Genomic DNA, 12,936 nt, shown 5'->3' with positions numbered 1-12,936 from the left:
TGCCAGATAGAAAGAATCGAATGAGGAATTTCTAGGCTAAGTCATCCCATAATGTGACTAAATTTGTCGGCTCAGCATTCAACTACTTTTTTTCTTCCCCCAACAGTGAAAAGGGGAATAGTGCCAGCCTTACATAATCAGTTGATACACCTATCGGGATGAATGTGTCATTGATCTCCATAAAGCTTCACAGATGGACTAGTAGATCTTCTTGTGAAAGCCTCATAAACTGCTCACTGCGACTTAACAGTTGCACCATGTTCTATTTCAGCTCAAAATTACCTCTAGCGGCTGGTTTTTGAAAAGTGGAGGTCAAATTTGTCGGAAGTGGGATTGCCACTTTGCGAACTATATTGTGGGCTAGTTGTTCTTCATGTTCCTCATGAATTTGTGGGAATTGGTGTAGAAGTTTTGCTTCTCTCCTTAATTGATGATATAGTTGCCTGAGTTTGGGGTTTGGTTCGACCAATTCCCTATCCCATGCCAGCCTACCAATTTGACAACCTATTTTCTACAAATTCAATACCCAAAGAAAAAGTGTAATGCACCAAACAAATCTAAAAAGTAAAACCAAAAAAAAAATAGTCGCCAATTTACAAGTCCCTGGTAACGAGCTAAAAAATTATTACGCACAAGTACATATGCAAGTGTGCATGGTCTCACCAAGTAATATAGTGGCCTTAAATAAAGATGAATATTGATCCTTCAGAGACTTGTGTTAAGAAACTATCCAATTCTAGTTTAACAATTGAGATTAATCAGTGCAAGCATAACCAAAAGAATTTTGAGAGTTTATAACCTAAGAGTAAACTAAGATAATGCGAAAAAGTAAAGACGTTGGACAATTAATAGATGAAATCTCAGGGCTAAATCACTACGAACAATCATACTATGCTGATGAACTTCATCGGTTAGACTACTTCTCTTGGTTATTTATTCGTAGGGTTTATCACATGATCATGGTCTCCCTACCTCTAATCGTCTAGCTAACATGGACATTACAATTACATCATTGAGCGGGGATATAATAATCCAAGTAGATTCAAGAAGATATCATTCTACATGTGAACCAATCAAGGCTTATAGTTATATCCCTATCCTAGATGCTAATTCAAATCCCCTATTTTATAAAGGAATAAGAACCCTACTCTATTTACCCCCACGTTCTATCTTTCTCTTCCCCCTTCCAAGATCACTAGGTTGATAATATATGAATTATAAGTGTTGTAAATCCTTAAAATAATGATAACAAAGGTAAACAAATAACCAATTATGATAAATAAATAAAACCAAATACAATTCATAGCAATCATAATCATGTGCCTGGCTTTAACCCTGGAAAGGGAGCGTTTGGCCACTAATCGGCATAATCATAATCCAAAATAATGAATAAATGATTAAATCTATTAAAATTCTAACGTGAAGAAAAATAAACCCTAAAATTAGTGTTGAGAAGCCCCTCTCCAAGTCCAAAAACATCTAAAGTGTCCAAGGTGAATTACAAAGTGTGCAGATGTCCTATTTATAGTAGAGACATTTTGGCTGTGAAGAGAGTGGACTTCGCATTATGATATGTAAAAAGAGGGACTGATGGTTGTGTTGTGAGCTATGAAAAGTAGGTTTGGTATTCACGATGCACTGCCATCGTAAGAGCTCTCTAGAATTTTCCATTTGACATCTACTTAGTCTTAAGCATTTTCCCTTTAATTCCATGCCTTGTGGTATTCTTTCCCTTTGATTTCCATCTTGTGTATCATCAATATATCCTAAAAATCAACTCTAAAATCTTATTCCATCATCATACACCGCGTATTAGAGCTCAAGACACCACAATAACAAGAATGATGAAATAGAAACTCGATCTAAGACTAGGCTTGCCCACATTGATCTTTAAGTTATTGGTTTGACTTTTTGCTTGATTCAATTAACCCTTGCACATTATGAATAAGTTTTTCCATACATAAATACATAATTAAAACATTTTTAACTCATTTAACACATTAGAATCCATCGTGATAGACTCAAAAAACTCCTAGCTCAAGCTAGTAAAACTAGTTTTCTCGGTTGAACTCTAAATGATCGATTTGAATGCAAACTTGTTTTAAAACACCTTTAAAAATTGTAATACACTAATTAAACACTTAAATCCATAATTATATCATTATTAACACATAAAGCACGTGAATTATCCTTAGAACAAGGCTAAATAAGCTAGGATAGCAACACTAATGTGCATAAATACACCCAACATCAAGGTGTAATTTGGGTGATATCAATTTTGAACTCACACATTTTTTATTTTAATCTTTCTCTTATTCTATCTTTTTCTTTTTCTTTTTTATGTTCGTGTTTGAGAAATACCATTAATATTGTTGTCTTGTTTGAAAGCTCTTTCGAAAGTGCTTTTATCTGAATAATCATATGACTGGAAAAAAGTGTTTCTAAGGATCAACTTTCCATTACAAAATTCCATATATCATAGATTTTAAAATATGAGATTTTCATTAACCAAATCTAATAGTTTCGCCAGTAAATATGTTTTGGTCACTAAAGGAGAGATTGTTGCTTGTTATGGTAGAAAAGTGGGTTAAAGATAATATGAATGAAAATAAAATATGCGTTGAAAAAAAATTGGTTGAAAAATAACTCTGACGGATTAAAAATGGTAGGCCTAATGGATTAAAAATGGATAGGTAGTTCTTTAGAGAAACTGACAAATCTCATAAAATTAATGAAACTCTGATACCACTCCTGATTTTCTTAAAAGATGCGGCAGAAAAATAATTGAAAATTTATTTCAATAATTTTTTAAGCATAAAAGGGCTTTAAATAGCCAACTTACAATAGAAAATAGCATAATTGAAAATTTAGACTACCTAAAATATCTCAACAATTAAACAAACTAATATAAAATTTAAAATTCAAATTCATATTAAATCTAAACAGCTTATTAGCTAAAAGTTTGTAAGACCCCATAATTTCAACGATACTATTTTGATAGTTCCTTCATGTTTTAATACAATTTCTGAGATGAATTATGATGAGGGATGTTAATGAAATCCTTAGGAAGTGTTTCAAAATTTTTAGAACCCATTTTGGATTTTTTTGGGGATAAAAATAGTAAGCGTCTGCGATTAGGGTGTGCCACAAAGGCATGGAACACTCCTTATGTGATAACAAGTGGTCTGGTGCAATAAGGTGTGCCACGCCAGTTGGATTCCATGATAAGGGTATGCCATGCCCTTGGCATGACGTAATAAGGGTGTGCTATACCCAAGGCTGATGCCACGTTAATATTTAGCTTTCTCTTTAATTTTTTAAGGGATTTTTGGTCTTTTATCTCCTAAATAATCCGATAATAATACAAATCCATTTTCCTACTCTCATAATTCAAATTATATGTTCTCTCTCCTCCCAAACTTTAAGAACACAACAAAGGAATTTCTTCTCCAAATTCAAGCTTTCAAGTTTCCTCCAAGCAATTCACTGAGTCCAGTATGTGGGGTTTGAACAAGGATAACCTTTCATCCTTTTTCCCAAAACCTTTGAGTTTACAACTTACCTTATGAAATTTCAATGAGGGTTTATACCTACTTTATATAATTTTGAAGCTATGATGTTCCTTTAAGAATTTAAGTACATTTAGCATTTAAATTCATGGTTTATTCATGTTTTTCACACATGGAGTTCTCATGAAGTGATATTTGTGTTTATGATCAAAGTACCATAATTTTGGTAACAGTGTGTGATTTTATCCTGATTCACTTAGTTTTCAATAAGCTTAGACTTACTTTTCAGACTACATGTTATTATTGTATGATTTTATTTTAGCTTTATCTTATGATCTCATACCATATATGAAATTCACATAAGTAATTAAGATTTTGAGATAGAAATAGGAGCATATTGTGTTTTCAGACTTATCAGCTCATGTGCTTATTTTAAGGTGAATTTCATATGTAATATGTAAACGAGCATGTAATATGTCATATATTATTCAGCTTGTCCAAACGAACATGTATAGATCATCACCCCAGTTAGCCTTTATACCCTGGCAAGGGATATTGGGCCCTTTTGATGGGGGTTGTTACATTGGACTCCATGTTACATGGTCCAGGTAAGAGAATCTCCCACAAAAAAGGATAACTTTTTGAAACAAAGTGTAATGGATCTCTAAGTTTATCAGATGTTGTTTATGACTTATGCTTTATGAGATTTTAGTTTTCAGCCTATTCATGATCAGAGTGAGTCTATTTACACTTAACATTCATGTTTTATGCTTATTTTAATCTCCAATTTTACTTATTGCATTCACCCCCATATACTCGGTATATTTTTAAAGTACTAACCACATATATATCTATGTGGCTACATTAATTCATAATATAGGTTCTAGTGTTCATTCATAATAGTAGGATTAGTTGTGATCACCACCTCTTACATTCAGCCAGTTAGTGGTTCCTCATAGTTTGAGGGCCAAGTTTGTGTTTATCTCTAAATTCTTCTCATTATAGTTTAGACATTATAATTTTAATTGGGGTAAACTGAGGCTTGTCCTAGTGGCTCTTTAGTTTTATTTAGAGGCTTATCATGACTATTTAAACAAATTGTTTTCCCTTAGATTCTCATTTGAGTCAAGTGAGGTTAAGCTATAGTATTTTAATAAGGTTGTTTATCTACTTGAACCCAGTTCATGATTTACTTTAATTTTCACTCATGTCTTGTTCATAATTATGGTTCAGTACTAAGTAGATATTATGGGTTAGCTTTGAGGCTACTTATAGTTCTAAGCACCGTGTGACATCTAGAGGGCTACCTTGTGTCATTAAAAACTTGTTATCAGAGCCTAAGGTTTTAAAATAGTCATAGGGAGTCTGATAAGCTACAGTACATAGAGTCTTGATCATGGGCGTGAAGCGCACCACACTTATGAGCAAGAGGATACGGGGAATATTAGGAAATTAACCCTTCCTTCATAATCTCTATATTTCTCTAAAGTTACATCTATCTTCACTATATCGTGATTTCACATGACAGAGAATGCCTCTTCGTAGAGCTTAAGCATGCACAAATGGGTACTAGCTAGCCCCACCACCACCTGCAGATCCATTGAATGAGAATGTCTCTTATGCTAAGTTCCAGGCTACTTTCTAAGTGTTGGCTCAAGCTATAAATACTAATGCTTAGGTTAATCATACAGTAGCTATCCCAGTTCAGCAAAATTTGTAATTCAGTTATAGCTATAGTTTGAATTTTATGAAGATGAATCCATCGAAGTTCTTTGCATCAAAGATAAATGAGGATCCTCAGTTCTTCATTGATGAGGTGAAGAAAATCACCCAGATTATGCATGTTATAGAAAAGAAAAAATGTGTAATTGGCTTTTTATCAATTAAAAGATGTTGCTTATGACTGAGTTACTATATGGAAAGAAGGTAGGGGTAAGAATACAACTCTTATGGGTTGGGATATATTTCAGATGGCTTTCCTAGATAGGTTATTTCCTTATGTGATGAGGAATGATAAGGTGGAGGAGTTCATGAACCTTATACAGGGCTTTATGTCAGTGAAGGAGTATTGTCTAAAGTTTACTAAACTTTCCAAGTATGCACTAGAGTTGTTGAATTCCAAGGCCCGTATGTGAAAGTTTTCATGAGAGTATTTGACTTAGTGGTCAAAAAGTATAGTATTAATATGTTAATTGTGGATATGGATATTGCTCAATTGATGACTCGTGCTTAATAGATTGGTCTAAGAAGTTGAAATAACTATAAAGAAAGAATAAGAGAGTGGGGACCGATAAATTTGAATACAGTCATCCAAGGTTGGGAGGGGGAAATCGTTCTCACTCTTAGAGTCATTCATCAGCACCCATATCATCTTTATCTAGTACCCCCATCCCTAAGAATAAGAAAGAACAATAGGGCAGGGCACCGATTTTTAGATCTCAGGGTAGCATTTCTGGGGGATCTAATTATCTAGCCTGTAAAAGATATGGTAAAAATAATAGGGGTGAGTGTTTGGCTGGCAAAATAGGGTGTTATGGAAGTGGGCAGATGGATTACAAGTTGAGGGATTTCCCCTTTCAAGAGTGGGTAATAGGTATGCTCATCCTCAAGCTTTGCCTACTACTTCTACAACTCAATCAGGCCATCTGGCTCTAAAGTAGGACACATCATCCAGTACCGGTAGCGGTAGCGGTTAGTGTTAAAATTGATTTATGTTATACCATTCTATTAGGAGCAGGAGTTCCAAAGTAGTCACTTGTATGCTTTGTGTCTTTCACCTTGATGTGTTTATACTATTATATTCGAGGTCAACCCTCTTTTTTATGACCCTCCTAATTGATGTGACCTTTGGTGTAAGTCCCGAGAGTCTATCTGAACCTTTCTCAGTTTCCACTCTAGTTGGTGAGTCAATTATTACTAGACAAATGTATATAAAATGCCCTATTACAGTCCTTCATAGGTTCACTTTAGCAGATTTAATAGAGCTAGGAATGATAGATTTTGATCTTTATTAGCATGAATTGGCTCTATTCATGCTACGTATTAGTTGATTGTCTCATTTAAGTGGTGAAGTTTCAATTCTCTAGTGAGTCAATCCTTAAGTGGGAGGGTAGTTTAGTACCTTCTAAGGGTCGTTTGATCTTCTATCTTAAGCCCGTAAAGTTAATCTTAAAGAGATGTATCTATTACTTGGTTTGGGTTAAAGATATTAAGTCTAAGACCCTAACCATTAAGTCAGTCCATGTATTCAATGAGTTTTTTGAATTCTTCCTAGAGGATCTACCTGGGGTACCTCCCGATAGAGAAAAAGAGTTCAGGATTGATCTTCTTATAGATATCCATCTCATTTTCATTCCTCCCTATCAGACGGCTCTAAATGAGCTTAAGGAGTTTAAGGAGCAGCTTATGGGGCTCTTAGATAACGGGTTCATCAAACCTAGTACTTCTCTATGGGGTGCTACATTCCTATTCATGTCAAAAAATAATAGTACTCTCAGAACATATATATATATATATTATAGATAGTTAAACAAAGTTACCATCAAAAATAAGTAACCTATCCCTATAATTAATGACTTATTTAACCGGCTCTAGGGTTTCCTGTTGGATTTTAATTATTGATCATGAGTCGGGGTATCGTTAGTTGAAGATCAGAATGTGACATTTCTAAGATTGCTTTCAAGACATGGTATGGTCACTTTGAATTTATGGTTAAGTCTTTTCAACTAACAAATGCTTCTGCAGCCTGTATGGATTTAATAAATAGAGTCGTAAAGTAGTATTATGTTGTTATTATTGTTGTAGTCTTCAAGCTGTATTTGGACAAGTTTGTCACTATCTTTATAGATACGATATTTGTCTATTCTCAAAGTAAGAAGGAGCATGCAGACTATTAGAGAATAGTATTACAGACCCTCAAAGATTGCCAGTTGTATCCAAAGTTTAGTAAATATGAATTTTGGTTAGAGTCGATTACCTTTTTTAGCAGTATGATTTTGAGTGTAGGTATTCATGTAGACCCTCAAAATATAGATGTAGTAAAATATTGGCCTAGGCCCATTATTCCATCAGATATTAGTAGTTTTCCGGGTCTAGTCGGGTATTATAGGATATTTGTAGAGGGTCTTTCCATAATAGTTGCACCATTGACAAAATTGACACAAAAAAAGGTGAAGTTCCAAGAGAAATGCAAGAAAAACTTTCAAGAAATGAAGGATAGATAGACTTTGGCATCGGTCTTAGCTATACCAGATGGGTTAGATAGATTCGTGGTGTATTATGATACATCTAGGCTTGGATTAGGTTATGTTTTGATGCAGAATAGAATGGTAATAGCTTATTCCTCTGGATAACTTAAAGATCATAAGAAGAGATATCCTACCCACAATTTGGATTAGCGATTGTGTTTTTGGCTTTGAAAATTTGGAAACATTATTTATATGGTGTGCATGTGGATATCTTCACCAATCATAAGAGTCTTTAATATGTGTTTACATAAAAGGAGTTAAATCTTCATCAAAGAATATGTATGGATTTGCTAAGAGATTATGACATGAATGTGATCTACTATCTTTGTAAGGCAAATGTAGTTGCAGATACTTTGAGTAGGTTATCTATGGGTATTGTAGCTTATGTGGAAGAGAAGAAGGAGGAGTTGGCTAAAGAGGTACATAGATTAGCTTGATTAGGAATGCATTTTCTTGGCACAAATGATGGTGGTTTAGTGGTTTAGAATGGTTCAGAGTCATCCTTAGTGGTAGAAGTGAAAGAGAAATAATGTAATGATCCTATACTTGGCCAATTGGTGGATACAGTTCATCAGCAAAATATTGAGGTTTTCCCCCAAGGGGGAGATGGTGTCTTTCGCTATCAGGGTTGGTTATGTGTTCCTAGTGTTGATGGGTTGAGAGAAAGAATATTAGCATAAGTTCACAATTCCAAGTACTCGATTCACCCTGGTGCTACCAAGATGTACAACGACCTGCGGGAAGTCCATTGGTGGAATGATATAAAGAAAGACATAGCAAATCTTATGGCTAAATGTCCCAACTATTAACAAGTGGAGGTGGAGCATCAAAGACTAGGAGGTATTTTTCAGGATACTGGTATCCCTACTTAGAAGTAAGATCTAGGGAGCTTATTAATATATATTTTATTATGGGGCTTCCTCATATAAGATATCAGCATGATTCAATTTGGGTCATCGTGGACCGAATGACCAAGTCATCCCATTTCTTAACAGCTAAGACCTTGAATACAGCCAAGGATTATGCTAAGTTGTATGTATACGAATTAGTAAGGCTCCATGGGATTCCCTTTACCATTATTTTGGATCGTGGTACTCAGTTCACTTCTCATTTTTGGCAATCATTTTAGAAAGGCCTAGGTACAAAGATAAATCTTAATGCTACTCTCCACCCACAGACAGATGGTCAAGATGAGTGAACTATTCAAACTTCGGAAATAAGAGCTTGTGTGATTGACTTCAAAGGAAATTAGGATGATCACTACCCTTTATTGAGTTTGCTTATAACAACAGTTACCATGCTAGTATTCAGATGGCTCCATTCGAAGTATTGTATGGGTGTAGATATAGATCACCTATAGGTTAGTTTGAAGTTAGTAAAGTAGCTTTAGTTGGTCCATATTCTATTCTCAAAATTATGGAGAAGTTTCAGTTGATTCATAAGAGGTTGAAAGTTGCTCAAAGTCATCAAAACCCATATGTGAATATAAGGATAAGAGAACTAAATTTCTCAGAGGGTGATTGGGTGTTTTTAAAATATCACCTATCAATGGAGTGATGAGGTTTGGAAGGTAAGAAAAGCTCATCTCCCAATATATTGGTCCTTAAGAGATCATAAAGTGTGTTGGAAATATTTCTTATGAATTAGATCTTCAGTTAGAATTAACTATCATCCATCCAACTTTCCACATGTCTATGTTGAAGAAGTGCATTAGAGACTTGTGCTTAGTAGTCCCCATAGAAAGTGTTAGAAAGTATTGGAGTGAAAGATAGCTTTTCCTATGAGGATATCCCAATAAAATTCTTGATCAACAAGTTCGTAGTCTAAGGAATAAGGAAATAGCTTTGGTGAAAGTTCTTTGGAGAAATCAATCTGTTGAGGGAGCGACATAAGAAGCAAAAGTAGACATAATGAGTCGATATCCTCATCTATTCACCCCTAGTATAGGGTCATCTTGAGATAAGAAATACCTTCTAATTTATTCTACTCGCTGATACTCTTACTCATATCAATTATGAAGTTCTTGTATAAGCAGTAATCTCAGTAGATAGTTCAGGTTTGGTATGAGTAGTCCATTTGTGAGACTAGGTAAACTCAAGATACTAGCTTAGCAAGTCCATAAGATAGATCTCACCTCATCCCAACCTTCAATCGAGGATGAATGGTCCCAAGGCAGAGATAATAATAGAACCCATATTTTAACAATCCTACTTTGATAGTTCCTCTGTGTTTTAATGTGATTTTCTGAGTTAAATTATAATGAGGGATGTTAACGGGACCTTTAGTAAGTGTTTTAGAATTTTCAGAACACGTTTTGGGGTTTTTTGGGACCTCAAAATAGTAAGGGTCCACAACTAAAATATGGAACTAAGGCATGGCACACTGCTTATGCAAAAACCTATAGCCTGGCGCGATAAGGGTGTACCACGCTGGCTGGCATTCGCAATAAGGGTGTGTCATGCCTTTGGTGTGTCACGATAAGGGTGTGCCATGCCTAAGGGTACTAGAACATTAATTTTTAGTTTTATCTTTAGTTTTTCAAGGGCTTTTGGTTTTTTACCTCTTAAATAATCCTATAACAATACAAAATCCATTTTTCTACTCTCATAGGCCAAATTACACGTTCTCTCTCCTCCTAAATTCATACAAGCTAAATTGCCTCTAGAACTTTGGATGGGATACTTATGATGCTCTAGGGTGTTTGATGACTCCCTAGTTCTATTAAAAGATGCCCCATGGATTAAGATTACCACTAAGGAGGGTCAAAGGAAATTGAAGTGGTCGAAGGAGTTTAAGACGAGGCTAAAAAGCCCCTTAGAAAAGGCATGCACCTAAGGCTGTTTGGATTCACCTTTGATTCGCTCAAGAATTTAAAGAGTAGTTCAAAACATCCCCTAGTGGGACTTTTCTTGCAATTGGGTCACTTTGGACCCCAAATGTGTAATAATTAGCCTAAACTATTAATACTTGGGAGCTAGCTTATTTTCTTAGTTTTTTCTTTGATTATTGATGAATGCTTCTCTATTGAGTGAGAGTGTTGGTAAACTACTTTTGAACTTTGGTTTAGAAATGTTGCTTTCGAAGGCATTCATCCCCCTCTTGGTCATCGTAAGAATTAGGTGTTTGAATTAGATTATAGTTGAGGGTATTAGAGTTTGACATACTCTTTTGTTCTAAATTACTTCTTTTTCTTGTGTCTAATTATCTATCTTATCAATTATCTTTCCTTTTTTGTATCATCTTTAGTTTTCATAGTTTGATTCTTATCTTAGTATCAGATCCAAGCTTGATTGTATTCCTACAAAGTTAATCTTGGGTCTAGTCATCTTACAAAATTAAAATACCAAAAAAAAATATTCCTATTCACATTTTAGGTCTTAGGTCACTTTTTGAGTTTTTATTTTTGAGTTTTATTGTGTTTCTAGTGTTAGACTTGCGTTCCCTAACACTATTAGAGTTACAATATCAAATTCGAGCTAAATCAGAGTTAAATTGAGCCTTATATTATCATTGGAAGTTTGGGGTTGAAGAAGTTAAAAGTGGATTGTAAGATTGGCATTCGTGTGAGGAATTTAATAAAAATAATGTTTGGAATGAGTTTATAATGTTGAAAATTTCCCAGTTTCAAAATTTTAACTCATTCTGTGCTAGGGAAAAAAAGTTGGAAAAATAGGTTTTTTGGTGTTCTTGAAGAGATTGTGATCTTCATCTTGAAAATTATCCAAAAGTGAGTGTTTGATCCAATAAAAAGGAAGAAAAGAGTGTAAAAGTTTTTGTACTAGAACATCTAAAAATATTCCAAGTACATTCCAAGAGAAGATTACATAAAAGACCTCTAGAAGGGCATTTTCGTCCATCTAGCAAGCAAGGGGCGGCCAACTTGCCTTGGACCTGCGCCCAGCCTGCTTTGCAGTTGTGCATGAGTTGTTTCTTCTCTTCAAGGCAGTAGATAACCTACTTACCTACGCCCAACATGTGCTGGACATGCGCCCAAGGTGTTGTAGCATGTCAAGGCAACCCTCTCATATGTTGGACATGCCTCTGAGTTGTACCCAAGGTATGTAACATATCTCCAACACAGATCAAGCCTCCAAAACATGTTTAAACACTCCAAAACTCCAATTTTCTCAGGTGTGATTCCGAGTTTCATTCCTTGATTCTTAAACTGCTCAACAACTAGTAATTCTTCTACTATGTTGGTTGATTAGTTCTTAAGACTGAATTCATTCATCGTCTGATTTCTTCAAGCTTTTCTCTTTTAATATAGTTATTAGGTCTTGATCCAAGTCCTTACATATTTATTTAATTCATTCAAACAAGAACCCAATCCAATCAGTAGCACTTGACACCTCAACTATTATGCGTAGTATAAACCATCTTTCAACATTTGTGATCTAATTGTGAGGTCTACAAAGGTGAGATTATTACGAGTGTTGGTGAGGAGACTTTTTACTTCTAATCTTATTTGTTCATTTTATAGGTATGAGGAGTTATAAGGAAGCATGTCTTTGGTAGCCTCGGATAATTGTGACTATGACATAGGAGGCTATGATTGTGGTGAAGAATACTATGGCAATGATGAATATGGAGATTATAAGGGCAATAAATATAGCCATGATCAAGAATTAAGGATATTATCCCAAAGAAGAATATGAGATAAATGATGGTCCTAGTTCTTATAAAGAACATGGAGATGAAAAGGAGCCTTGTGATGATTCTTATGAGAAAGATGGGGCATGTGAGGAGTATTACACTTCCCACTCTGAGCATGGAGGTAATGTAAGGTATAACCTTTTTTCTTATGCACCTTCAAAGAGTCATGGTGAGAGTGCGCATATGGATTATAAAGATTCATATTCCTTATCTTGTAGTACTTCTTATCAAATTCGAAGTGGGTGAATAGTTATACTAGCTATAGTAAGGTCGCCCAATGGGAAAAAAAAATGTGCATCTCCAAAGCCTAGGGATACTACATCTTATCCTTCTTGTTATAGTGCCCAAACATGTAAAAATAGGAACCAAGGTGAAAATAAAGGGTGTAGTAAGAGTTGTGATTCTTCTAAAGCATCTCTTCCAATTTTTTAAAGGAGAACGAGATCCAAAAGTTTATATTTATTGTGAACGGAAATGTTAAAGAATTTTCAAGGATTATGTTATGATCTAAGATGAACAAGCCACAT

The sequence above is a fragment of the Capsicum annuum genome, chromosome 2 (genome assembly GCF_002878395.1).
Source record: "Capsicum annuum cultivar UCD-10X-F1 chromosome 2, UCD10Xv1.1, whole genome shotgun sequence".
Lineage (NCBI taxonomy): Eukaryota > Viridiplantae > Streptophyta > Magnoliopsida > Solanales > Solanaceae > Capsicum > Capsicum annuum.
This window is presented reverse-complemented; position numbering follows the sequence as displayed.